Source organism: Puma concolor, chromosome A1 (genome assembly GCF_028749965.1).
Source record: "Puma concolor isolate L17-30 chromosome A1, mPumCon1.1.hap2, whole genome shotgun sequence".
NCBI lineage: Eukaryota > Metazoa > Chordata > Mammalia > Carnivora > Felidae > Puma > Puma concolor.
This window is the reverse complement of record NC_141667.1, coordinates 34819156-34844898: the sequence shown is the minus strand read 5'-3', so window position 1 is coordinate 34844898 and position 25743 is coordinate 34819156. Positions and strand designations below refer to the sequence as shown.

The 25743-nt window shown below is 40.2% G+C and overlaps 1 protein-coding gene across 8 annotated transcripts in view; it reads right to left on the bottom strand.

Annotated features, from left to right (window-relative positions):
- Positions 1 to 25743, bottom strand: part of GHR (growth hormone receptor) — a 274434-nt gene that overhangs the window by 170343 nt on the left and 78348 nt on the right. The window contains exon 1 of one of the 8 annotated variants that reach the window (XM_086678090.1): positions 20126 to 21498. The exons of the other annotated variants lie outside the window; for them this stretch is intronic. The gene's annotated coding sequence lies outside the window, so the exon portion shown is untranslated. Of the gene's footprint in view, positions 1 to 20125; positions 21499 to 25743 lie in introns of those variants that run through there. 8 annotated transcript variants of the gene reach the window in all.

Below are 25743 nucleotides of genomic sequence, written 5' to 3'. Positions count from 1 at the left end.
AAAAGAAAAAAAAAAAGCATATTTTTTACTAGCTTCAAAAAAGTTAATTTAAGCACTTCACTCCAGTGAAAAACTGATTTGGGGCACAATGATTAACAAATGGTTCTCAATCTCTGTCCCTGGAAGTCACAAACACATGCACAAGCCCTAGGTAAGCTGGACCTGGGGATCTTATTTAGTCACGTGAGTCACAACAAATGGGTACGCCAAAGCTGGTTCATCTTACTCAAGTAGACCACCATGGAACCTTCCAGCAAACACTCATTAAAACAAGAACCAAAACATTTCACAGACTATAGCGTGTTTCAGTTGGTTGAGAGCCATCATAATTAATAATACAGTAACAAAAAAATGACAGCACAGGCAGGAGCCCTGTAGCGTAATGATCCAGAGTGAGCTTCACACATCTGTGGTTATGTCAGTTCCTGAGTGCAAAAGCACCAGAATGCCACATTCATGGTCTCAAATGATGGCAGAAAGTATCTGGAGAAAGGCCATAATTCATCTTCTTTTTTTGTCACCAGAACCACTGAGAATAAACTCAGAAGCTCCTACTGAGAATTCCTTAGAAAGAGAATCAGTGCCTTAAATAAAAGGATTTTACTCTTAAAAAAAGATATTCCGAATAGGCTTCCTTTTATATTTCATGTATGCAGAAGTATTTTCCTTATATATTTATTCTGCATGTCATATAATAGTATCCTTCTCAAACATTTCCCATAGAGTTGACCAGCAGCTTCAACTGCTTCCCTAGAAAACACTCCAGCTATTCCTCTCATTAAAAGAGACAAAAAGCCAAGAGGATAGGTGACTGACTTAGTTTGTGCCAACAATCTATCTCTTAATATGACAGAGCTTGTGCAAAACAGGCACTCCTTATATGTTAATAAAAGATTGGGCACTGGTAGTCATTTCTAGAGCCCCAACTGAGCAACTGAGTTGCATCAGTATTTAGAAAATTTAAAAGTCTGTGATTTGACATCTAATTATTTCCCAGTCTGAAAAGATTTTATTTTTCACGTTCCAATGTGGTCCCCGCTTTACAGCAAAAAGGCAAAGTATGCAATAGATAACACCGTATGTGCCACTCTGAGTTCCATCATGGCTCTGTCTTGCCCCTTCAACTAAACTGGCAACATCTGTTATTCTCTAAGACAGTGTGGACATTTCCTTCCATGTCAGTCATTTCAGAGGTAAGTGCCCCCACTCATTCACAAATGTTTGACTGTCTGAGTCTTCCTCATTATCATTTCTAAAACTGAACATCCACATGACAATTTCTCCTCTTTGATCACAATTTTAATTGTGTTGTAAGTTGTAGCCTGTTTAGTGCTAATGTTACATTTAGCTTGTTGCAGGTGAGGAAGGGGGGGCGCGAGCGTCATAGGGAAGGTGGGCTGAAGAGTCCCTCCATTTGTTCACTTTTCTTTTGGTCCTGAGAATGAAGTTTGGCTCCATTTTTAGTTAATAATAGGATATTTTTAAATCATAGAACCAAAAAAAAATCGTAGATCTTCTATCTCAAAGATGAAGGGATGACAAGAGTGAATGTATTTCATTAACTCAGCTTAGGCAAGGTGGGTATTTCCACTATGGATCTGAAACCAGCCGAGACCTCAAATGGAGCAGAAACTGAGTGACCTACCACGAGTTAGGCAGTGTCTGTGACACGGGCTTCAGTTAAACACAGTGTGGAACACTCACTTTCATGAAGGCTGTCAAATTCAAAACTTGCCAGACAGATTCACCTTCAGGACTCAGACATCTTGTAGTTGTAGGGAATGAGCTGCCTTAACTGTTGGCAAAGACACACAGCCTTCCAATCTTCAGCGTTACAGATAGTAAGAAGATGGCCAGAATTTTAACAGGTAAAGAGAAATGTGTACTGATGTATATACTCGAATATACATGTCCTACAGGGTTTATCAGCTCACTGTGATCTGCATCATCATTAGATATTGTTCCTAATTCCACAGCTGGATCATCAAACTAAATCCCATTACAATGAAACTCCACCGAATTGTTCCACTTAATTTGTGCTCTAAACAGATACTACTCCTTTGAAATACACTAATCTGTGAAGAGGTCTTACTGTAATCACCTACAAAAGTGGATCTATTCCCTTTGTTCATTTTGGGGACTATTACCACACAGTCCCTGTTGTCCAACTCTTCTGTCTCCAATTCATCGTTTAATTTTCCACCAGGAATTGAAAGTCTATCTCCAAACATGAAATTTTCTTGTTTAATATTCTTTAATGACTTCCCTAAGGACCCTGAGTCCTTGGCTGACAATCAAGGCCCCAAACAACTTGTCCTGGTCTATTTTTAAGCTATATCCCCCTCTATACTCAACTTCTTTAACTTTGCTGTACGGACTGGCCCAAACTCTTAGTTGATAATGTTCAATACCACTTGGCATACCCAGCTATTTCTCTCGACACTTTAGCTCTTTTCATCTTGTAAGATTTACCAAGCTTTCCAGGCCTACCCCGCCTGTCATGAAAGTTGTCCTCAGCTACCAAATCGGGAGGGATTTTTCTTGCTCTGTATTTCCAATGTATTTTCTTTGTCACCTGAGCTCACTCAGGTTACCACAGCCTGTCTATGACAGTGAGATGTACACTGTCTTCTCTTTACCAAACTATCAATGTCCTTTGGACAAGACAGACTTACTGAATATATTTGCTGTTAAACGGACACTGCTTCATATTGGAAAAGGTGCCTGATAAATGTGATCATGTGGTTCACACACAAAAAAAATCTACTTAAAAATGATCTAGAGCTTTTCAGTTCTGCCCCTTCATTCCTCAGTGCCCAAAGGGAAAGAGATCTGACATTTGGAAGCAAGACCTCATCTGTGCCTCCTCCATTATCTTGCATAATGTCCAGAAAGTTATGAGCCCTGATAAAGTGTTATTTTTCTCCTTCAGTAAAGGAGGCTTGGTTGAACGGAAACAGCCAATCTCACTACAAGGAGGCACATCTTTGGGTTTTGATCTTCTTTCTTATGAAGGGACAAATAACCTTGTGAGTGAGAAAAGTTGCCCAGCCAGCAGCTGCAATGACAACCCACCTTGGCAGCAGAAAAGAGTGATAATTAGACACCAATTTCTTTTGTAGGATGAGTAGTGGGTGGGTTTTTTTTTTTTTTTTTGACTTGTTATTTCAAGATCAAAGAAAAAAAAATTTTTAAATGTTTATTTATTCTTGAGAGATACAGACAAAGCACGAGCAGGGGAAGGACAGAGAGAGAGGGAGACACAGAATCTGAAGCAGGCTCCAGGCTCTGAGCTGTCAGCACAGAGCCCTACACGGGGCTCAGACTCATGAAGTGCAAGATCAAGACCTGAACCAAACTGGACGCTTAAACAACTGGGCCACCTAGATGCTTCCTGAGAAAAATGTTTTTTTTTTTTGTTTTTTTTTTTTTTTTTTTTTAAATTTTTTTTTTTTTTTCAACGTTTTTATTTATTTTTGGGACAGAGAGAGACAGAGCATGATGGGGGAGGGGCAGAGAGAGAGGGAGACACAGAATCGGAAACAGGCTCCAGGCTCCGAGCCATCAGCCCAGAGCCCGACGCGGGGCTCGAACTCACGGACCGCGAGATCGTGACCTGGCTGAAGTCGGACGCTTAACCGACTGCGCCACCCAGGCGCCCCGGGAAAAATGTTTTTATATTTAGCAGTTTTATTTTGATCACCATAGTTAATATTATTGCCAGAGTGAAAACGTGGTAAAAAGATGCTAAGACTGAATTTATCTGTATTTACATTGTCACTTTTAAGCTTCAAATAGGAAATGCCTTTGATCAAGATTTTTCAACAGATTGCTGAAAACAGAAAGTTTCTTCTGCTAAGTACTAGCATGCATAAATTTCTTACATAATACATGAGAAAAAATTTTTTTTGATATATGGATGTTTTTTTCTTGTGTTGACAGAAATTTGGCAGTTACTGTGCACCACCCTTCACACAAAAAGTGGCTCAATCAACCACTGGCCTTTTCTTATAAATCTGGTAATCTGTGTCCCCTTAATAGAATAATTATAGGGATGTTTTCCTATTTGCAATACAAAACTATGGAACAATGGAGTGTTTATTTTGGCCCAATGACTTTGTACAAAGGTCCCATCTATGATCCCCCTTCAAAATCCTGCTTATAAATCCCTAACACCCAACAAGTCAACCTGAGAAAAACCATGACTTTAGCATTTCCTTTTGGCCAAAATCTTTAATTTGGAGAATGCAAATAAGACTTTCAAAATTATTTTTGAGCAACTGAGAGAACCCATGAATATGCCAAAACCTTTCAACCCAAACTATTTCCAAAAATTATCTGCTTGTCCCATTTTTGATTCAGTTAAGAATTAGAGAAGTACATTTTATGTAACTACAACTCTCCGCCCAAGTAACATCTTCACTTTTAAAAAGAGAAGTCAGTTTTTTCTCTTCCTTTATTACAGGTTTTCCTAGCAAAGCAAAACAAAACAAAACAAAATTAAAACAAAATTAACTTAAGTAATATGAAATATATGTGCCAAAAGTGTCTTCAGTGATCTGCTTTTTAACTAGACAAGCTCTCTGGCAGATGAAAATCATTAGCAAGCAAAACTGTAGAGCTTTTAAAATGTGCTGGAAAAGTTTCAGAGAAGATATACAGCATAAACAGCTTTATAAACCCGAAGCAAAATTCTAAATCACACCTGGTATATCAGTTGTGTGAAAGGCTCAGGTTAAGAAACATGAATTAAATCTTGAGAGATACTGGCCTCAACAACATTACAGCCTAAAGGGAACCTGTATCCAAGATGCCATCCTTTAATCGAAAAACATCGGTATGTGTGTTCCTAGTGCCCACTGTTGCACACGTAGAGAGGTATGGGCTGGAGCTAAGGCAAAGGCACCTCAAGCTAAGGCAAAGGCACCTGATATTCTTGCAAGAAGTTTTCTTCAGGCAAAGAGCACAATAGGACTGCAGACCATTTCCCTCAGCACCTAGCCACTCACACATTCAATTTATCATTCAATAAACATGTGGGAGTGCCTATCATATGCCACACAATTTCCAGGGCCTTCCAAACCGGTGATAAAGGTCTCCTATTTCATGGAAGTGACATTCTAGTGAAAGAAAATTGACAATAAAAAATAAACAAGTAAGCGAGAAACGAACTATTAGATGGAATAAATGCTATAAAGAAAGCATAACAGGGTGATGGAAATGGGGGTGGGGGACTTACTCATCTAACTGGGATCACAGAAGATCTTTCAGTTGAGTTGAGACTGGATGACAAGAGGAGTCAGCTATGCCAAAATCTGAGCACAAAGCATTCCAGGCAAGGGAATAGCCTGGTGGATGAGGTAACAGAAGGAAAATCAGTGTGGCTGGAGCTTAGTCCTCAATTCAATCACCTATAATTGTGCACGCTTATGTCACTGTAACATGTTCTTCAAACCTGGGGCAAAACAAGGAAACCTACAGACAAAAACACACCCATGCCTGTAAAACATGAAGAGGTCTTAGGGTCTTCTGGACACAACAACAACCCTAAGAACCTTCATGTCAAGAGCTTGAGCTTCATTCCAGTTTGTTTTCCAGTACTGATGTATTTGACCAGTTTCTCATGGTTGAAGGCACAGAGAGAGCATGCAAGGCTAGTAGGACTGAGAAGTGTAGGATGTGGCCTTGAAAGGAACCATAACTGCTTATTTCCTGGGACCTCTGACCAAAAAGGAAACACTTTTCTTGATTCGTCAGGAGATTTGCATAAGATCACAAGATATCTTGTGGTACAGTAATCTCTCTCTTGCTTTTGACTCTTTATTATGTTCTCCCTTGTATAATAGTTATTTTAGTATTGTCTTCTTGCCATTGTTAACCTGTAAGTGACTTCCTGTCAGAGACAGTCTTACTGATTGTTCTCTGAAGTACTGAATACATTGCCAGGCACATAGGGATGTTGAATAAATGATAAATTCCCCGGGGTTGTCTTTGGCTTTTTTAGTCCAATATTCCAATTATAGGTACAGTAATGGTATCCAAATGATGTAGTTGTTTTTGTTTTGCTGTATATGTAATAAATCCTTAAGAACTTCTGTGCTATCTGACATAGTACAGATGGACTCCCAGTAATGCTTTGGCACAAAGTAGATAATGTTGCTTGTTGAATGTATGCATGCATGTCTGAGTGGGCAAATCTATGAACAAATTCCAGCAAGAACAACTGCACCCAAGGCCATTTTATTCAATCAGCAATGGGTTCTACTGTATGTTCAGCAGTAAGCTAAGTGCTGTAGAGACAATGGTGAGTAAAACAGATGGTCCTGCCCTAATGGAGCTATTGGTATGGTAGGGAAACATACTGAAGATATCACGCATGTACGTAAATGTAAGTGCTGTGAAAGGATGATGATCAGAGAAGCGTTCTTTGAAGGCTACCTGAAAGACATGGTCAAGTTTATTCAACATTCAATGCCATAATCATGAAGTCTTTTTAGGAACCAGGCCTGTAGACATAGAGCAAGTGGTCAAGAAAGATGACAACTGATGGTAGCTCAAGTTGCCTCTGGTAACCAGGGATGGGTTACTGAGAAAATATTTGGAATCTTCCATTTTGGCCACCTTTAAAATTAAACTCAAACTTTTTATGTGTCCTGATTGTGTGTGGTCTTGTTTAAAGACAGAATATACCAAGCAACCTAAAATTGTCTTCTGTGGGCATTCTTTACTGTACCATGATTCCTTTACTAAATGCTTTAAATATAGCAGCTCAGCTATTTTTCTGAGGTAGACCAGGAAAAATTGAAATTTATTTTATGAGCAAAAAAACAATGCAGTGCCCTTGTTCTCCCATCATTCAGGAAAAATAGCTAAGTGAAATTCTGGTCAAACTTTCCAAAAAGCTTTGGGCTGAGGACAAGCATGGAAAAATTCAAGCCCAAAGGAGAAATTTCCAGAAATTTAGAAGCAAGTGAAAACAGGGGGTTATAACAGTTCAGTACTTGCTGCCAGGAACAAAGTATATACGATATTATTTATTGCTGAAAGCTTTTCAGAGAGGCAGCATCTGGTTTCAGTGAGGTCTTGCTTTTTCATCCCATCCAGCAGCTGGACTGAGCACTATGGCACAAGGAGATCAACCAATTGGCCAAGGTGACGCAGCGAGTCAGTGACTCTTTCCAGATTAGACCACAAGAGCCTCTGGCTTCTTGAATGCCAAGAATAAGTCACATGACAAATGGAGAGTTTAACACTTTTTATTGACTCCAAGTGGATTCTTCAGCTTTAATTTTCTATTTGTGTTTACATTTTCAGAGTCCCAAAGAATAATTCTTTCTCCTTCTTCTCCAGTGGACACATCAGATATCAACTTGGTTCTCTGTGAATGCCAAAATTCCCCACCCCCCTCAACTAGGAATTTTTCATCTAGGCTGAGTGTGCTAATGGCAGGAAAAGTCAGAAATGGTCATGCAATGTTCCACTCACACTGGAAAGAGGAAGATGGAGATCGAAAGGCTGGCTAACTCTGAGCAGAGAAGCTGGGCACTCTGCTTTGGTCATTCCAAATGTGCCTCTCTGAGGCAGGGGAAACACTGAAGAAGGTAAGGTTAATCTTCCAGGAGAAAGTGTCATAAGCTTTTACTTCTCTGTGAGTCTTTTTCTCTACCAGTGTTATTTCTCACAGAGCCCTGGCAAGAGAAAACACATCCCTTCATTCCTTCTGCATGTGTCTTCCATACCAACAGGAGAAAAGGAGGCTCTGTTTCCTAAGCATATGTGTTTCTCACATCCCAAGAAGACTGTAAGGGAACAAACAAGCAACAACATGCACACGCACAAAATACATTTAATAAGAAATTTCAGCATTAATACAATCGCCAGTGTAGTACTTAATTATTCTAAGAAGCAACTTCAGCTACCATCAGTTGTCATCTCTCTTGACCACTTGCTCTATGTCTACAGGCTTGGTTCGAAACAAGGCACACACATCCCCTAATAGTATCAGTACAATAGTATCAGTACAATTAATTAATGATTAATATTATTACTAGTTTCATGAAATTAAAAAAAAAAAACATTTTTAGGGAAAGAAAGGGAGGGGAGGGTGGCGAAGGGAAAGGATTTTCACCATTTTTTTTTTTTAATGTCTAAACTTTTAGATGTAATCGGAGAAGACTAGAGAACTGAGCCAGTTAGTTGTGTGCATGAACTTGATGTATTGTGAAATGATCAAAAGAATATCAGGGAGGGAATAAGCCTAATCTGGTTATCAGACTCTGCAATAGCAATAGGGCACAGCATCAAGAGAAACCTTGCAAGCTTTTGGAGTACCTAGCGATGCCCAGAAGGCATGCCATTTTAATAACGTAAAACATATGTCTACTCTATGGCAGCAACCTAATTTCACTTCAAATTGGAACGAACAATACCACTAAGAAACATCTGACAATTTCAACACAATAGGAGTTGGGGAATTTTTACTCCAAACTTAATGCAGATGTCAAACACAATATGAATAGAACATCTCACTTTGTTTCCTTAACATCACAATTTTCTCTTAATTGGAACAGACGAAGTAATTTCTGACCAGAAAGACGTGATGACATTTCAAGCATAAGGACTTCAGTTTTGGCTTACAGACATCTTCTATCCCCCTTTGGCTTATTATTACTCGAAGGGACAGCCACAATACTATAAATATTGTACTCATTCATTCGGCATTTATTGCGTGTCTATGACCTGGGTACTAATCGAGGCCCAAAGGTTAGAGTCATAAACAACACAGACACATCCCTGCCCTCCTGGAGCTTCTAACCTGGCAGTTCACTCTTATTTCAAAGTTCAGTTATTGTTTCGATAAAGCTCAGTTCAGGTTTTAAAAAGGAAACCTTCATCTAAAGACAATTCTTAAGTTATCACTGTCTTTCCAAAACATTTTTTCAACCCTCCAATTAGTCCATTGATATTAAACTCCCAGTTATGGTCATTCTTAGAAGAAAGAACTAGGACATGATTAAGGGTTTTTTTTTCTTTTGAGAAGATGAGCTCCTAAATTATAGATGTCTAATGAGTTAACCAGTAGGTTCAACTGCTACATGTCAAACTAAGAACTGTCACAAAAGCCTGGACAGGTTGCCTGAAAAAGATGCCTCCAAATAGTAAATGTAATCCTTTCTGGGCCAAAAACCCTGAATGGATTCCTTAGCAAGCGCCGGTGAGTAATTACACATTTTGGCAATCCAGTGCAAACAGCCCCATTAAGTTTGCCCCAATCCTGTCCACGAGATCCTTTGTTCCAACAGGGCTCAATCTGACCAAAGGGATGCCCAGGCAAATGGCTAGGATGTAGGTCACTCTGCTTCAGCATGAGTTTCCACCTTTTGCTGATGAGTGCTAAGGTGTTTCAAAGCTACGTGAGCACACCTATATGTCTCTTCTTAGAAAACAACACAAAACAAAAAATAGCCATTTTATATTGGAGATTTCTTCTACCTTACCTTTTTTAGCTTTCTCTCTCACTGCCCCCGCCCCTCAGCCTTGCCTCCTTTCCCCTTATCATTTCTCTCCTACTTCCCAGGCAACAGGGTGAAACACTATTAGAAGCTCATTACATTTTGTGAAGCTCTACAAACATTGTATGTTGCCGGAGAGGACCCTGAAGCCCAAGGTCACACAGTGGGGAAGTAGCTGAACCAGGATTCCAGGTAGCCCATCTGATTTCAGAGTCCTCAATTCCTGGACCATACTGCCTCTTAAAGAATTTTTGGCTTTCAGTCTTTATGATAAAGATGGACTGTTTCTAGGCATTAAGAGTAGCAGTGAAACGTAAGAAATTAATGTTAATCTCTGCTACACTTGAGAAAAATCTAACAAATTCACTGAAGTGCTTTAAAGGAAGTAATTAAGGGGACAATTTATTAAGGTTTTACATCTCAATTGCACCAGCAATCAGGTCTTTTTTTCCTCCAGTTTTATTGAGAAATAATTGACGTACAACACTGTATAAGCTTAAAGCACACAGCATGATGGCTTGGTTTATAGATACTGTGAAATGATGACCATAAGGGGTTCCATTAACAGCCATCTTCTCATATGGATACAATTAAAAAAAAATGTTCCCCTTATGATGAGAACTTTTGGATTTACACTCTTAATAACTTTCCTGTGGATCAAACAGTAGTGTTAGTTTATATTCATTATGTTGTGCATTACATCTGTGGTACGTATTTATTTTATAACTGCAAGTTTGTACCCTCTACCACCTTCCCCCTTCCCCCTCCCCTATCCCCCACCTCTTCTTTCTACGAGTGTTGTTCTTTTGCTTGTTTTAGATTCCAAATATAAGTGAAATCATACATACATACAGGACAAATACTGTATGACTTCTCTGACTTCTTTCACTTAGCATCATGCCTTCAAGTTCCAAGCATATTGTCCCAAATGGTAGGATTTTTTTTTTAATGGCTGAATAATGTTCTATTGCATATCCTAATTTCTTTATCCATTCATCCATTGCTGGACACTTAGACAGCTTCTAGGTCTTGGCTATTGTAAATAATGTTGCTGTAAACATGGCAGTGTACATATCTTCTCCTATTAGTATTTTTGTTTCTTTTGGATACATTCCCAGAAATGGAATTACTGGATCATATGGTAGTTCTATTTTTAATTTTTTGAGAAACCTCCATCCTGTTTTCCAGACTGGCTGCACCAATTTACAATCCCACCTACAGTGTAGTGGGCCCCCGCCCCCCCCCCCCTTCCTCCGCACCCCTGCCAGCATGTGTTATCTCTTTTTTGATAATGACTATCCTAACAGGCATGAGGTGATATCGCATTGTGGTTTAATTTGCATTTTCCTAACAACTAGTGATGTTGAACATCATTTCATGTACCTGTTGGCCTTTGTGCATCTTCTATGGATTCAGGTTCTTTGTTCATTTTTTAATTGGGTTGTTTGTTTATGCTATTGACTTATAGGAGTATTTTATATATTTTGAATATTAACCCCTTATCAGGTATATGGTTTGCAAATAATTTTTTCTCATTCTGTAAGTTGTTGTTTCACTTTGCTGAGGGTTTCTTTGGCTGTGCAAAAGCTTTTAGTTTGATGTAGTCCCATTTGTTTAGTTTTGCTTTTGTTGCTTATGTTTTAGGTTTCATGTCTAAAAAATCATTACCAGGACCCATGTCGAAGGCCTTTATTCCTATGCTTTCTTCTAAAGTTTCATGAGGTTTCAAGTCTTACATTTAAGTTAATCCATTTTGAGTTAATTTTTGTGAGTGGCATTAAAATATGGGTCCCATTTTCGGGGCAACTTTGGCTCAGGTCATGATCTCATGGTTCATGGGTTCAAGCCCCGCATTGGGCTCTATGCTGACAGCTCAGAGCCTAGAGTCTGCTTTGGATTCTGTGTCTCCCTCTATCTCTGCCCCTCCCTGGCTCATGCTCTGTCTCTCTCTGTCTCTAAAAAATGAATAAACATTAAAAACTTTTTTTTTAAATATGGGTCCCATTTCATTCCTTTCCATGTGAATATCCAATTATCCCAGCATCATTTATTGAAAAGGTTATCTTCTCCATTGAGTGTTCTTAGCTTCCTTGTCAAATATTAGTTCACCGTATATGCTTGGGTTTATTTCTGAGCTCTCAATTCTGTTCCATTGGTCTATTTGTCTGTTTTTATGCCAGTACCATACTGTTTTGATTACTATAGTTTTATAGCATACCTTGAAATCAGGAAGTGTGATGCCTCCTGATTTATTGTCCTTTCTCAGGATTTCTTTGGCTTTCATGGTTCCATATAAATTTTAAGAGTGTTTTTTTTTTTCTAGTTTTGTAAAGAAAATGACATTGGAATCTTATTTGGGATTGCATTACATCTATAGATGGCTTTTAGCAGTATTGACATTTTAATAATATTAATTTTTCCAGCCTATAAACACAGGATATATTTCCATTTATTTGTACTTCTTTGATTTCTTTTATCAATGTCGTGTTTTCTGAGTAGAGTTCTTTCACCTCCTTAGTTAAATTTATCCCCAAGTATTTTATTATTTTTATACTATTATAAATGGGATTTATTTCTTTTTCAGAAAATTCATTGTTAGTGTATAGAAATGCTACTGATTTTTATATATTAATTTTGGGTCCTGAAACTGGACTGAATTTATTAGATCCAACAGTTTAATTTAATCTTTAAGATTTTCTCTATATAAAATCCTTCATCTTCAATCAGAGATAATTTTACTTCTTCCTTTCCAATTCTGATCCTTGCTTCCTCCCTTCTTTCCTTCCTTCATTGCTTCCTTCCTTCCTTCCTTCCTTCCTTCTTCCTCCCCCCCCCGCCCCCCCCCCCCCCCCCACCTAATTGCTCTAGCTAGGACTTCTAGTACTATGTTAAGTAGGAGCGGTGACAGTGGACACCTTGTCTTATTCCCGATTTTAAAGAAAAAGCTTTCAACCTTTCACCATTGAGTATGATGTTAGTTGTGGGCTTGTCCTATATGGCCTTTATAACGCTGAGATACATTCCTTCTATGCCTAAGTTGTTATGAATTTTTATCACAAATGGATGTCGAATTTTGTGAAATGTTTTTTTTTCTGCATCTATTGATATTATGATTCTTTTCTTTCATCCTATTAATGTGATGTATGACATTGATTTATTTGTGTATGTTGTACCATTCTTGCATCTCAGGGATAAATTCCACTTGATCATGGTAAGTAATCCTTTTGCTTTGCTGCTGATTTGGTTTACTAGTATTTTATTGAGAATTTTTGCATCTATATTCATCAGAAATAATGGCCTGTAGTTTTCTTTTCCAGTAGTGTCTTTTTCTGGGTTCGGTATCAGGATGTTGGCCTTGAAAATAGGTTTGGGAGTGTCCTCTCTCTCTCTCTCTCTCTTTTTTGAAGACTTTGAGAAAGATTGGTGTTAATTCTTTTTTTAAAGTTTACTTATTTATTTTGAGAGAGAGAAAGAGAACATGAGCAGAGGAGGGGCGGGGGGGGGGGGCGGGTTGGAGAAGGAGAGAGAGAATTCCAAGCAGGCTCCATGTTGTCACTGCATAGCCCAGCGGAGGGCTCCATCTCACGAACTGTGAGATCATGACCTGAGCCAAAATCAAGAGTCAGATGCTTAACTGACTGAGCCACCCAGGTGCCCCAGGTGTTAATTCTTCTTTGAATTTTTAGTAAAATTGCCAATGAAGTCATCTGGTCCTGAGCTTTTATTTGTTGAGAGGTTTTTGATTACTGATTCAATTTCCTTAACTAGTAATTGGTCTCCTCAGATTTTCTATATCTTCCTGACTCAGCCTTGGTATGTTGTATGTTCCTAAGAATCTTTCTATTTCTTCTAGGTTGTCCTAGAAGAAATAGGTTCTTCTATTGTTATTCATAGTAGCCTCCTACAATCCTTCAAATGTTTTATTGTCAGATGTAATGTCTCTTTTCTCATTTATAATTTCATTGATTTGGGTTCTTTTTCTTTTTTTCTTGGATAGTCTATCTAGGGGTTTGTCAATTTTGTTTATCTTTTCAAAGAACCGACTCTTAGTTGGGTTAATCTTTTCTACTGGTTTTCTCCTATTTCTGCTCTAATCTTTATTATTTCCTTTCTTCTGCTAATTTTGGGCTTGGTTGCTCTTCTCTTTTCTAGTTCCTTAGGGCATAGAGTTAGGTAGTTTCTTTGGGATCTTTCTTACTTCTTAATCTAGGCATTTATTGCTATGAACCTTCCTCTTAGAACTGTTTTGCTGCATCCTACACTGTGGTAGGCCGTGTTTGTATTTTCATTTATATCAAGAAGCTATTTTATTTCTCCTTTAATTTCTTCTTTGGTCCACTGATTGTGGAGCAGACTGCTGTTTAATTTCCATGTGTTCATGAATTTTTCAGTTTTCCTCTCATTATTGATTTCTAATTTCATGTCATTGTGCTCACAGGAGATACTCAGTATGATTTCAATCTTCTTGAATTGGCTAAGGTTGTTTTGTGGCCTACCAAATGTTCTATCCAAGAAGAAAATGTTCCATGTGTGCTTGAGAAGAATGTGCATTCTGCTGTTGTTGGATTGAATGCTCTGTATATGTCTGTTAGGTCCATTTGGTCTATAGTGGTGCTCAAATCTGTTTCCTTATTGATTCTATGTCTAGATGATCTATCCACTGCCGAGAATGGGGAATTAAAATACCCAACTATTATTATATTACTCCTTCTGGCTCTGTTAGTTTTTGTTTTACATATTTAGGTGCCTTAATGTTGGGTGCATAAGTCTTTACAATTGTTATATCTTCTTGATGTGTTGCCCTCTTTATCATTACATTATGACCTTTTTGGTATCATTTTCACATTTTTTATTTAAAGTCTGATATATGGATAGCTACCCCTGCTTTTTATTTTTTGTGTTTTTTTCTTCTTTTTCCTTTTTTATTGATTTATTTTTTGGTTACCATTTGTTTAAAATGTATTTTTCCATCCCTTCACTCTCAGTCCATGTGTGTCTTCTCTAAAGCTAAAGTGAGTCTCTTGAAGCCAACATATTGTTAGATCTTGTTGTTGTTGTTGTTGTTGTTTTAATCAATTCAACAATTCTATGTTTTCTAATTGGAAACCCTAATTCATTTATGTTTAGAGTAATTACTGATAGGTAAGAACTTACTATTGCTACTTTGCTATTTTCTGGTTGTTTGTAGATTCATTGTTCCATGTTTCTTATCATGCTGTTTTTGTGTATTTTGATGTCTTTTGTTATCAGTACACTTTGACTTCTTTATCATGTCCTATTATATAACTACCATAGGACTTTCCTTTGTGGTTATCATTAGGCTTACATAAATTTATAATACCCTATTTTGAACTGATAACAGTTTCTTTTTTTTTTTAATTTTTTTTTCAACGTTTATTTATTTTTGGGACAGAGAGAGACAGAGCATGAACGGGGGAGGGGCAGAGAGAGAGGGAGACACAGACTCTGAAGCAGGCTCCAGGCTCTGAGCCATCAGCCCAGAGCCCGACGCGGGGCTCGAACTCCCGGACCGCGAGATCGTGACCTGGCTGAAGCCGGACGCTTAACCGACTGCGCCACCCAGGCGCCCCTGATAACAGTTTCAATAAAATGCATAAACTTTATAATTTTACTTCTCTTCCTGGTCACATTTTAAGTTTTTGCTTTTAAAATCCACATGTTATTTTATTGTAACATGAATTTTATAACAGAATATTGTAGCTATAAGTTATTTTTACTACATTTGATTTTAACTTTTAAACTAGAGTTTTAAGTGAATTATGCCCCACTATTACCATATTGTAGAAGAAAACATATTACCAGAGGATTTACTCTATCTTTTTATGTTTTTATGATGTTAATTAGCATTATTTTAATTTTCAAAGAACTCCTTTTAACATTTATTTTAGGGCAGGTCTTGTGGTAATAAATACCCTCAGCTTTTGTTTGTTTGGGAAAGTCTTCATCCCTTCTTTATTTCTGAAAAACAGCTCTACTGGGTATAGAATTCCTGATTTTCAGTTATTTTCTTACGACATCCTGAATATGTCATCCCATTCTCTCCTAGCCTGAGAAATCTGCCAGTAGTCTGATGGGGGTTCCCTTGTTTGGAACTTCTCTCTTCTCTCTTGCTGCTCTTAAAATTCTTTGACTTTTGATGATTTAATTATAATGTGTCTTGGTATAGTCCTACTTGGGTTCAATCTATTTGGAATTCTTTGGGCTTTATGGATCTGGATAACCATTCCTCTCCCCAGGTTTGAGAAGTTTTCAGCCATTATTGCTTTAAATATACTTTCTGTCCCTTTCTCTTCTCCTGGATTTCCCATAATGCAAATATTCCTTTTCATTGTGTTCCATAATACCCATAGGCTTTCCTTACTCTTTCATTCTTTTTCCTTCTCTGACTGGGTAATTTCTAGTGTCCTATCCTCCAGGTCACTGATTCTTCTGTATGGCCAAGTCTACTTTTGAAACTCTGTACTAAATTCTTCAGTTCAGTTATTGTATTTTTCAACTCTAGGATTTCTATTTGTTTTTTTGATGGCTGCTATCTTTTTGTCAAACTTCTTGTTTGTTCATGCATTGTTTTCCCAATGTTATTTAGTTGTCTGTGTTTTCTTGTAGCTCATTAAAATTCTTTAAGAGAATTATTATTAATTCTTTGTCTGACAGTTCATAGATCTCCATTTTATTAGTGCCCTATTATTGGAGCTTTATTATTTTCCTCTGGCAGTGTCATATTTACCTTTTTATGATCCTTGACTCCTTACATTGCTGTTTCCTCATTTGAGTAATCAGGCTCCTCTCCCAGACCTTACAGGTCTCTGCTTTGGCAGAGACAGTTTTTCACCAGTCCACTCATTTTGGGTTTCTGTGTGTGCTTGCTGGTAATGTCCTTGGGCAAGTGGCACCTGCTTTTATGATCTATTTTTGAGCAAGGCAATTGCCAAGCTCAGAGGATGGGGATGGTGGTAGGAGTGGTTTGCCACTGGCTGAGAACAGTTGGATAGGACTGCTGGCTTTGTTTCCTACCTAAGTGAAGCTGTAGGATGAGATCCACAGTTGCCTAGATTCTTAGGTCAGGCTTACTAGATGGTTGGGACTGGGTACTATATTCAGTAGTAGCTGGGGCTATGAATTAGCTTCCCTGCCCTATCAAGACAGACCTATACAACCTGTTGTTTGAGGACCCAAATCAGTCCAGACTGCGCATTCAATTTCCTGGTCAGGTGAGACCTCAGACAAAGCCAAGGGTTGTGCTCTCTGTTCAAGTGCCACTATATGTAGGGCTGCTGAATGGGCTCTACAGCTTCCTATGTGCCCGGGTCTGGTTCCCTGGTTCAACAGGCTGAAATCTGTATTCAGCAATGGGTGGGGCTATGAATTAGCTTCTCTGCCTGGGCACAGCAGGAGAAGCAGTTCTAGAGTTGGTAAAGCATGCTAGTGGCTATCCTACTCAAGCCAACCTGCATCCCAAGTTCCCTGACCAAACAGGGCCACTGGCTTTGCTCTGCGAAGTACCAGCTCTGCCAACCTCTTGGTTCAAGTGTCACTGGACTGCACAGCTTCCAGTAGTTATCTCCAGCCCTTCTGGTCAGATGGGGCTGGAAGACACTCTCCATGGTAGGTGGAGCTGTCTCAGCTCTCACGCCTGGGCATGAGAGTAGGGGCTGCTCCAGACTGCTCTCAGTTTCCCAAACAGGCTCTCTGATTGGGAGGAGCTGGGAGCTACCCTCAGCCTTGGCTGTGAATTCATCTCCCTGCCTCTGCATACATTGGGAATGTTCCATGCCTGGTACTGGCTTTGCTCTGGGGATGATCAACTCTGCCTGCTCGCCTCTCAGCTCAAGTGCTGCTAGGCCACGCTGCTTTTAGGAGTTGTTACCAGGCCTTCTGGTCAGATGGGGCCAGAAGGCATTCCCCATGGTGAGTCGGACTATGATTCAGCTCCTTGCTTAGGGCTAGCAAAACTCCTCATTTGAGGACCCAAATCAGGCAGACTTGCACTCCATGGAGTTCCCTCGTCCGAGCATACCCTGATGTGGTTCTACAGATGAGCAAATCTTCTGGCTGGGTTTACTACGAGGACACAGCAGGCATGAACCTGGTCTGCCAAGATCCATGTGCTGCTTGTTGCAAGTCCCTCTCATTTTCTCCATCATAGTCAGATTCCCAGTGGCTGAGATTCCCTGAAATCCCCATGGTGCAAGATTAGAGTGGGGGCTCCTGAAAAGAAACCTACAATGCTGGGGGTGCTGCTAACTGTCCCCCTGGGGTTCTCTTCCCAATGTAGGAACTGGAGGCTCAAGGGAGACCTCTGCCTTTGGTGCTGGCCTTGTGGAGGGGCAATGTGGTCAGTGTGTAGCTGCTTCTTTTACTCTTGCAATCTGTCTTAGCCTCTGTGGTGTAAGGTGGTTCTTCAGCTGCACCCTCTGTTTTAGGATTCTCTCAGTGGTGTCCTATTCTTGAATAGTTGTTATTTGTTTTTCTTATGAGGGGGAAAACCTATGTTACCTTGGTGATGTTAACCCCAACTTCAAGCCTTTTGCCTGTCCCATGTGGGAGCACGTTGACAAAAGTCAGGAACAAATACCAATTAGAGGTTACAATGACCCACATGAACACATAAGTAAATAACAAAAATCTACTCTATAATATCACAGTTATGCTCTGTAACTCGCTCCAAAAGTAAGCCAAATGAAGCCTTTGTTTCTATTAGCATTTACTATTGTTACTCATTTCATGGGTCCAGAAGAGCCTTTGGTGGGCATAGTTCTTAGATTTATACTAAGCAACTCGATGGAGAGAAAGCTGAAATAATGGCTCCCACAAGACCAACGTACCTAATGAACTCATTTACAGGCCTGTAAAACAGACGACATGGAAGGATTCCTACTGGCCTCCTTACCAAAGCTTTTACAGCCCAACTCCCTTCTTACTGGTTATGAAGCCTGGACCACCCACTAAATTTTCTCCAGCTAAATAAACAGTTATAGTTGAGAGAAGTGCAAACTTCTGGGCTTACTGTTTTTAGATCCACCCAGTGTTCACTCAAGTCTGAGTTCCAGCAGGTAATAGACAAATCCCAACAGAATGAAACTGGGATCTTAATTAAGCCTTACCGCCAAATGCATGAAATCATTAGGTTGGTCCTCAACCTGTGTCTACCATCACTCTTCTTTCCATTGAACAACTGCCTGACTCAGAATAGCCAATGCTTTTTAGATGAAACAGATCATTATAACACTGATTCCATGGAAAAAAGAAAAATGGAGCAGCTTATAAAGGAAGTTCCATTAGTAAACTGACAGCATTTAACAACAGAGAGACCATATACCGGGAGATGAAGAAGGAAAAATATGACAACAACAGTTGTAAACAGTAGCTGTCTGCATGAGAGAGACACTAGCCTCTGCCAAAATAAACTATGAGGAGAAGAAAACTGTTTACCAGTAAGGCAAAACTGGTTTCTGGGTTTGTAATCATTTCCCTTTAGAGTCGTTCTTTGGTTTTCTGAAAGGCACCACGTTGAAGGTCTATACAGAATTCTGATGAGATCAGGGGGAAAAATAGCAGCTAGTATGTATTTAGCAAACATACATTAAATGCCCACTGTGTGTAAAGACGTTGCATTTTGGTAAAGCCTGCATCATGCTTTATGACCTTGTGGCATAAGCACTCTTTGCACTTTCAGTCGGTGTTCTTGATAAAAGATGACTGCCCCCTCCTGGCCACCTTTTATGAGATTGTTTTAAGAATTTGTTGTTCCCATCACCTGTCCTCATTGCTCTTCCTTCTCTGAGATGTCACAAACTTCCAGTGAAATGGAGTGTCCCATTGGTCTTTAAAGGGCTAATCTACTTTCAGATGACAGAGACGAAACACAGGAAATCTTACAGAGCTCCTTTATCCAATAGGGCTGGGATCATATTACTTAGAGGGACCCTCCACTGTCTCTCCCGCAATCTTTTCTTTCCATCTTCGTCTGTCATTGTGTAATGACTACAAACCTTCACCAGTGTTCTCACCATGGCAGAGTTTCAGAGACAGGCCTGGGTATTACCTCACCAGAGATCCCAGTCTATTTACTGCCCTAGCTGCTTCTCTTACTTAGGCCCTGCTCCAATTTTCCATTTCTATTTCTCAAACCCACACCTGGTTCTGCTAACTCTGTACCCTGAGACTCTGTAATTGGTCTCAGGGTATCTTTTTTTTTTTTTTTAAATTTTTTTTTCAACGTTTATTTATTTTTGGGACAGAGAGAGACAGAGCATGAACGGGCAAGGGGCAGAGAGAGAGGGAGACACAGAATCGGAAACAGGCTCCAGGCTCTGAGCCATCAGCCCAGAGCCCGACGCGGGGCTCGAACTCACGGACCGCGAGATCGTGACCTGGCTGAAGTCGGACGCTTAACCGACTGCGCCACCCAGGCGCCCCAAGGTCTCAGGGTATCTTTACATTTCTTTCTTCCTGCATCTAGAACCATTTATGTCCAGGATCAGAGCTAGGTGGGAGTTTGCATAAACCCAGATAAAACTTGCTTTTTGAGGATAAGTTTTAATAGGAAGTAAGAGGTCTGGTTATTAGAGAAGCAAGGCTAGAAATCCTACCACGTAGTATAGTGAATTTATCTTCTCAATGCAGAATCTCTGGACCTTCCTCTCCAAGGAGGGGACTTTGCTCATGGTGGATTTGCAGAACAAATCTGGACTGGGGACCTGTACCCAGAAGCCACTTGCAAGCATCAAATTCCCACCTGCAGAATCCAAAGCATAGGTGTTAAGATGGATCCACTGACTTTAGTAAATCTTTTTACTATAATTAGCCACTCGTCGTCAAGACCAGCTGAAGAACTTCCCAATGTTGACTAGGAAAAATAACATCCAGAGCATAGTAGGTTTTATTTCATTTTGATTTTCCTGTAAGTGATAACATAATTTTTTCAAAGACCTATAGGGTCATAAAGAATTTTCATATTGGCCTCATTAATGTTGGTAACCAACTCACACTTAACCGCTAGAAAAAAGGAGGCAGGGAAAGGAGGAAGGTAACGTACATAAGTTAAAGTCACAGACAATCCCCAGACCTCTTCAATCCAGTTTTAACCTCATCCTGCTAAGGCTTTTATCAGAGTTGCTAAGAAATAACCAATGTGACATATTTAAGCTTCATCTCATCTATTTCCTCTCCCAGGCTTCTACTTGGGCTGCTAATGAGCTGTGAAGTGGCTAAAGACAGCTGGCCTCCACACGGGAGGGAGAAGACTACAAGCTGGATAATCCACAAAGTCACGTGGATACCACGCAAGAAGGCATACTCTTGTTACTCCAGCTCCGCTAGATAGGAATGCAGAGTCTAAATAGGACTTTTTCTTCCCAATAACTGTCCCTACGCAGTTGAAATCTCGCAAAAGAGGTACTTTTGTTGTTGTTTAAAGCATTGGGTCTCTAGCAATCATCTGATTATCAAATTTGGCTACATTAGCCTACTGAGATGCAGAAATATACAATAGTTGGTAGTGAAACACAACCTGCCAATGGCAGAGCCGAGAAATGGCTTACAGCAGGGCACTGTTTTCCTCGGGAACCTCACTAAGGATCTCTCTAATTCAACCTTATTTCCTTGATCATTGAAAAAAAAAAGTTTTCTCCCAGAGCCATGAATCCAGGATACCAAAGTAAGAACCTTAAGGTGTTAAAAAATGTTTAGGGTTGGTGAGCTAGGGGGTGGGGAGCAGTGACAGCACCACAAGCCGAGAGGTGAATCAGAAGTGGCAGAGAGACCTGGGGAAGAGGATGTGTCAAAGCTTTTAATTCAAGTCAAAAACAGTTATGGGCAGTTTACTTGTTCCGTTACCTTTATTAATTAATAGTCTTAGCTAGTTGCCAATGGGCAGCTCACGTTCAAGTATAGGGCCCTAAAGGATTTAGATACAGAGTAATTTTTGCTGTAGAAAAACATGCAGAAATGAATATTGCTAGTTATCAGTACATATATATGTATGTGCGGATATATATCCGCACATACATATATATGTACTTATATACCCACACATATATATACACACATGTAAATGAACACATAGAAGTACAAATATAAACATATATTCATGAAATATCTTTACAAACAAAAACAAAATCAGAAAAGGTAGAAAGGCAGATGGACTATTCTCTAGGTAAGAAGGAAATGCAGGTGAATTCTAAAGGAATTTGAATTTCATTAATTCAACAAAGATTTATGAAATGCCTTCCACATGCTGGGCCATGCTCTAGGCACTGAAGATACAGCACAGAAAAACAAGGAAAGCAAAGGAAACAAAAACGACATAATTCTTGCCTTCACAGAGCTTATATACTCATGGATGCAGGTCAGGCAATAAATGAGTAATATCTATCAGGTGATGAGTACTATGGAGAAAAATAAACAATGGCATCCAGGGAAGAATGTCTGGAGGGGGTGAGAGCGTGGAACTTTTAAATGAGCTGTCAGGGAAGCTGACGCTATGAAGGACAAAAGTCTGAACAGAGATCTGCAAGAGATGAAGAAATCCGGGAGGACTCCTGGAGGGACAGAACTCCAGGTGGGGAGAGCAAGTGCAAAAGCCTCAAGGAGATGCTTGCTTGACACATCTGAGAAAGAGACACGATGACAGTAGGTGAGAACAGGCCGTTCTGTTACAACATGTGTTTCTGTAACAGCAATTAGCTCATAGACTATTGGTTAATAGTAGGATAACGTTGGTATAAGATAGCAACAAGATTTTCCTTAGGCAGAAAGAGCCAGAATAGGAGCAGAATTCTAATCTTAGCAGGAAAGGGGAAAGCCCTCAGCTTGGCTACTGCACAGGCTGGAGTGTCTTCAGCTCCATTTAAGAGAATTAAAAAGGAGTACCTGCACCAGAGGTATCTCCCCAGAAATATGTCCCCTCTCACCTAAACAGCTTTTCCAAGTTATCCTTTATTGCTTTCATTAGTGCTGAGGTTTTAAATCATATAAGACAGGAGAGGTCTGCTCCAATCCAAATTTTCCCAGAAGCCTTGTTATTTTTAGAGTAGGTTTTGCAGAGCACAAAGTTTTTCAGAACACATAGAGTACTACAGTAGAAACATCTGCTCAAGTGAAGCCAAGGATTACAGAGAACCGGACCACAGTGGGCCTTATTGGCCACTATGAAATGGGGAGGCACTGGAGAGCTTTGAGCAGAGGCATGCGATGATGTCATGTGCTGAACACAAACTGGCGGGGGGAGGGGATCAGAGGAGAGAGGCTAAGCAAGTACAGAAGCAGGCAGACCAGATAGGAGCCTTTACAATAATGCAGGTGAGAGAGGATGGTGGCTTGGACCAGGAAGGTAGGAGTGGAAATGGTGTGAAATGGTTCGCAAGACTCCAATATGGTTCTGCCTAAGCAACTCAAGGATGGAGGTGTCACCAGCTGAGATGGGGATGGTTAAAGGATGACATAATTAAGGGTGATCAGTTCAGTTTTGGTAAAGTCAATGTTATGTGCCTATAAAACATTCAAGTGGAGATTTCAACATGTCCAGAGCTCAGGGGAGATTAATTTGGAGCTTTTCAGTGTATGGGTATTATTTTAAGCAACAAGAGTAAACATATTCCAATTCCTATCAAAACCTGACTTCCCAGCAACCTACTGGCAGCTAGACATGCTAATATCTACAAAGCCAATGGACTTAATTTTATTTCTTAGCACAACAGTCTAGATGCCTGGAACAGGAGCAGGAAGTGTTTATGGTGGCAGAGGAGTACCCACCCCTCCCCCAACAGAAAAGGGTCTAAGGTTTGGTTCCTGGGTCATTCTAACAGAGGTTGGGGTAATGAGCAAAAACAGCAAGGAAAGCTTAGAAGGAAGACCTGTGAGATGTGAAGAGTATCAGGAGAGTGTCTTGTGTCCTGGACACCAAGTAAAGAAGGAGGGGGTTGGTGATCAAACAAGTTAAAGAAGAGGAAGACTAAGGAATTGCTACTGAACTGAGCAACCAGGATATGGTGAGCAAAGGTCCCAGTGGCCAAGCACAGTTTCAGTTTCCATCTGCCATCCCACCATAATTAGTGTAGTATAGACAACTCTCCCAGGGAGTTTTGCTGAAAAGAGGTATAAAAAAAATGGAGCAATGGCTAAATACACAGGATCGACAGCCATGTTTACTTTTTAATAGCACTGGGACATTACAGCATGTTTTTATGGTGACTGGAATGGTCCAGTGAAGAGAGAAAATATATAATACAAGAAAGAAAGGGGAGAATTTCCGGGGTAATATCCCTGTGTAGAAGGCCAGGGGGAAAGCAAGCGTCAAGTGGAGAGGTCCGTCTTAGCTCTTTGTTAACGGGAGGTAGGCAGAGCATATGGGCACCGATTCTGAGACACAGTGGATGTGGTGGTGGGAGTTTGTAGATTCTCTTCTGATTGCTCTGGGTTTTGTTTTGTTTTGTTTTGCAGTAAAATAGGAATACCAGTTATCTGCCAAGAGGTAGGATGTGGGAAGTAAGTGTTAGAGGCTTGATGATAAATGAGAAGGTGTGAAATAGTTGTCTAGAAGAGTAGAAAAGAAAATGGACTAGGGAAATAAGGACACTGCCAGACATTACTAAGGACTCTATGAGGGTAGTGGCTGTGCATTTAAAGAGAAACCAAGTCAGCATGGTGTGTATTTTCTCCAGTGTTACTGAGCTCTCAGGTACACGCATGGTATAGGTGGAGAGCTGGATATAATCTAGGGTGGAATTTTGCCAGAGAGTATGATGAAGCAAGAGAAGTGCAAAAGATTATGATAATGAACTTCTATCTATGGTTTGAATGTTTGTGTCTCCTCCAAAATTCATATGTTGAAATCCTAACGCCCAAAGGTGATGGTATTAGTAGGTGGGGCCTTTGGGAGATAATTAGATCATGAGGGTAGAGCTGTCATGAATGAGATTAGTGCTCTTATAAGAGATCCACAGAGCTCCCTTCCACCACATGAGGACACAAGAAGTCTGTGACCTGGAAGATGGTCCTTGTGTGACCATGCTGATGCTCTGATCTCAGATTTCCAGCCTCCAGAACTATAGAAATAAATTTCTGTTGCTTTTAAGCTACCCAGTCTCTGGTATGTTGCTACGGCAGCCTGAATGCACTAAGACATGAACCATGGAATATGGTTGTGGTAAGGGTGTTTATTTCTTGTCAGCTGAAAGTGGACATCTTTTCCTCCTTACTTTTAAAATGTTCCTCTTCCCCTTCAAGCTGGTGGAACAACAGTAACCTCAGACACCAACTTCCTGTTGGGAGATGGGTAAGATATGTAATATCTCCACTCATACCATGAGTACACATCTCTTGAGGTTCACTACTTATAATAAAGAGTCTACCAACCATGCCCTCAAATGAGGGCTCTAGAAGATAGTGGAGGGGACCAGTAGCAGGAGTGTGGGACAGAACATTACCATATTGCTGTGAACTCATTTGCAAGTCATTTTCATGCACATGCCTCCTCCAGGCTTCCCTACTGCTCTTATTCCATCCCTAATTATAACACTTCTGGGGAGATTCTCAATGTCTTTTCTATTTTTTTCCCTTTTGACCTTCACCCATCAGTGAGCTATAGAATGAGCCCTCTCAGTTCCACAACCACATACAGTCTTGAGTGAGGAGACTGAGCCAGGCAGAACTGACCAGTGACTCTGGCTGCTGTGAGGCATTTACAAGTGTCTTTGCAAGAAAGTACCAGAAAGTGGATGCTACCCCAAGATCAAATGAGGTCAGGACCCTGAATTATTTGAATATACTATTCTTTTTTGGCAGCTTGTGGACTCTAAAATAGCATTTCCCATCTGGGCTGGTTATTTTATTTGGCTCTGCTCCCCTAGCAGATCCATTCTAGGTCTTTCTCTCCTCCTCCACCACAGGAGGCTTGCCTGCTATGGGCTGCCATCACCACCCTCGCTTGCTGGCTGACTTCCTACTGGGTTTGAACAATTTGGATTTGAAAGAGAGGTCAGAGAGGACTTCCCCACAACTCCTTAGAATCCTAAGTCCCGACAGGATTCTAGCTTCTGTCACCTGTCCCTCCTCTGTGGCACCTGCTTTTCCAGAACTAGAGTAACACCATTTCCTCCCACTGCTGCTTCACATATAGGGGTGGTAACAGCCCCCACCTCGTGGCGAGGGTCTGAGTGCCTCAACACACCTTGTTGGTGACTTCAACCCTACCCACACTTCTGTCAAT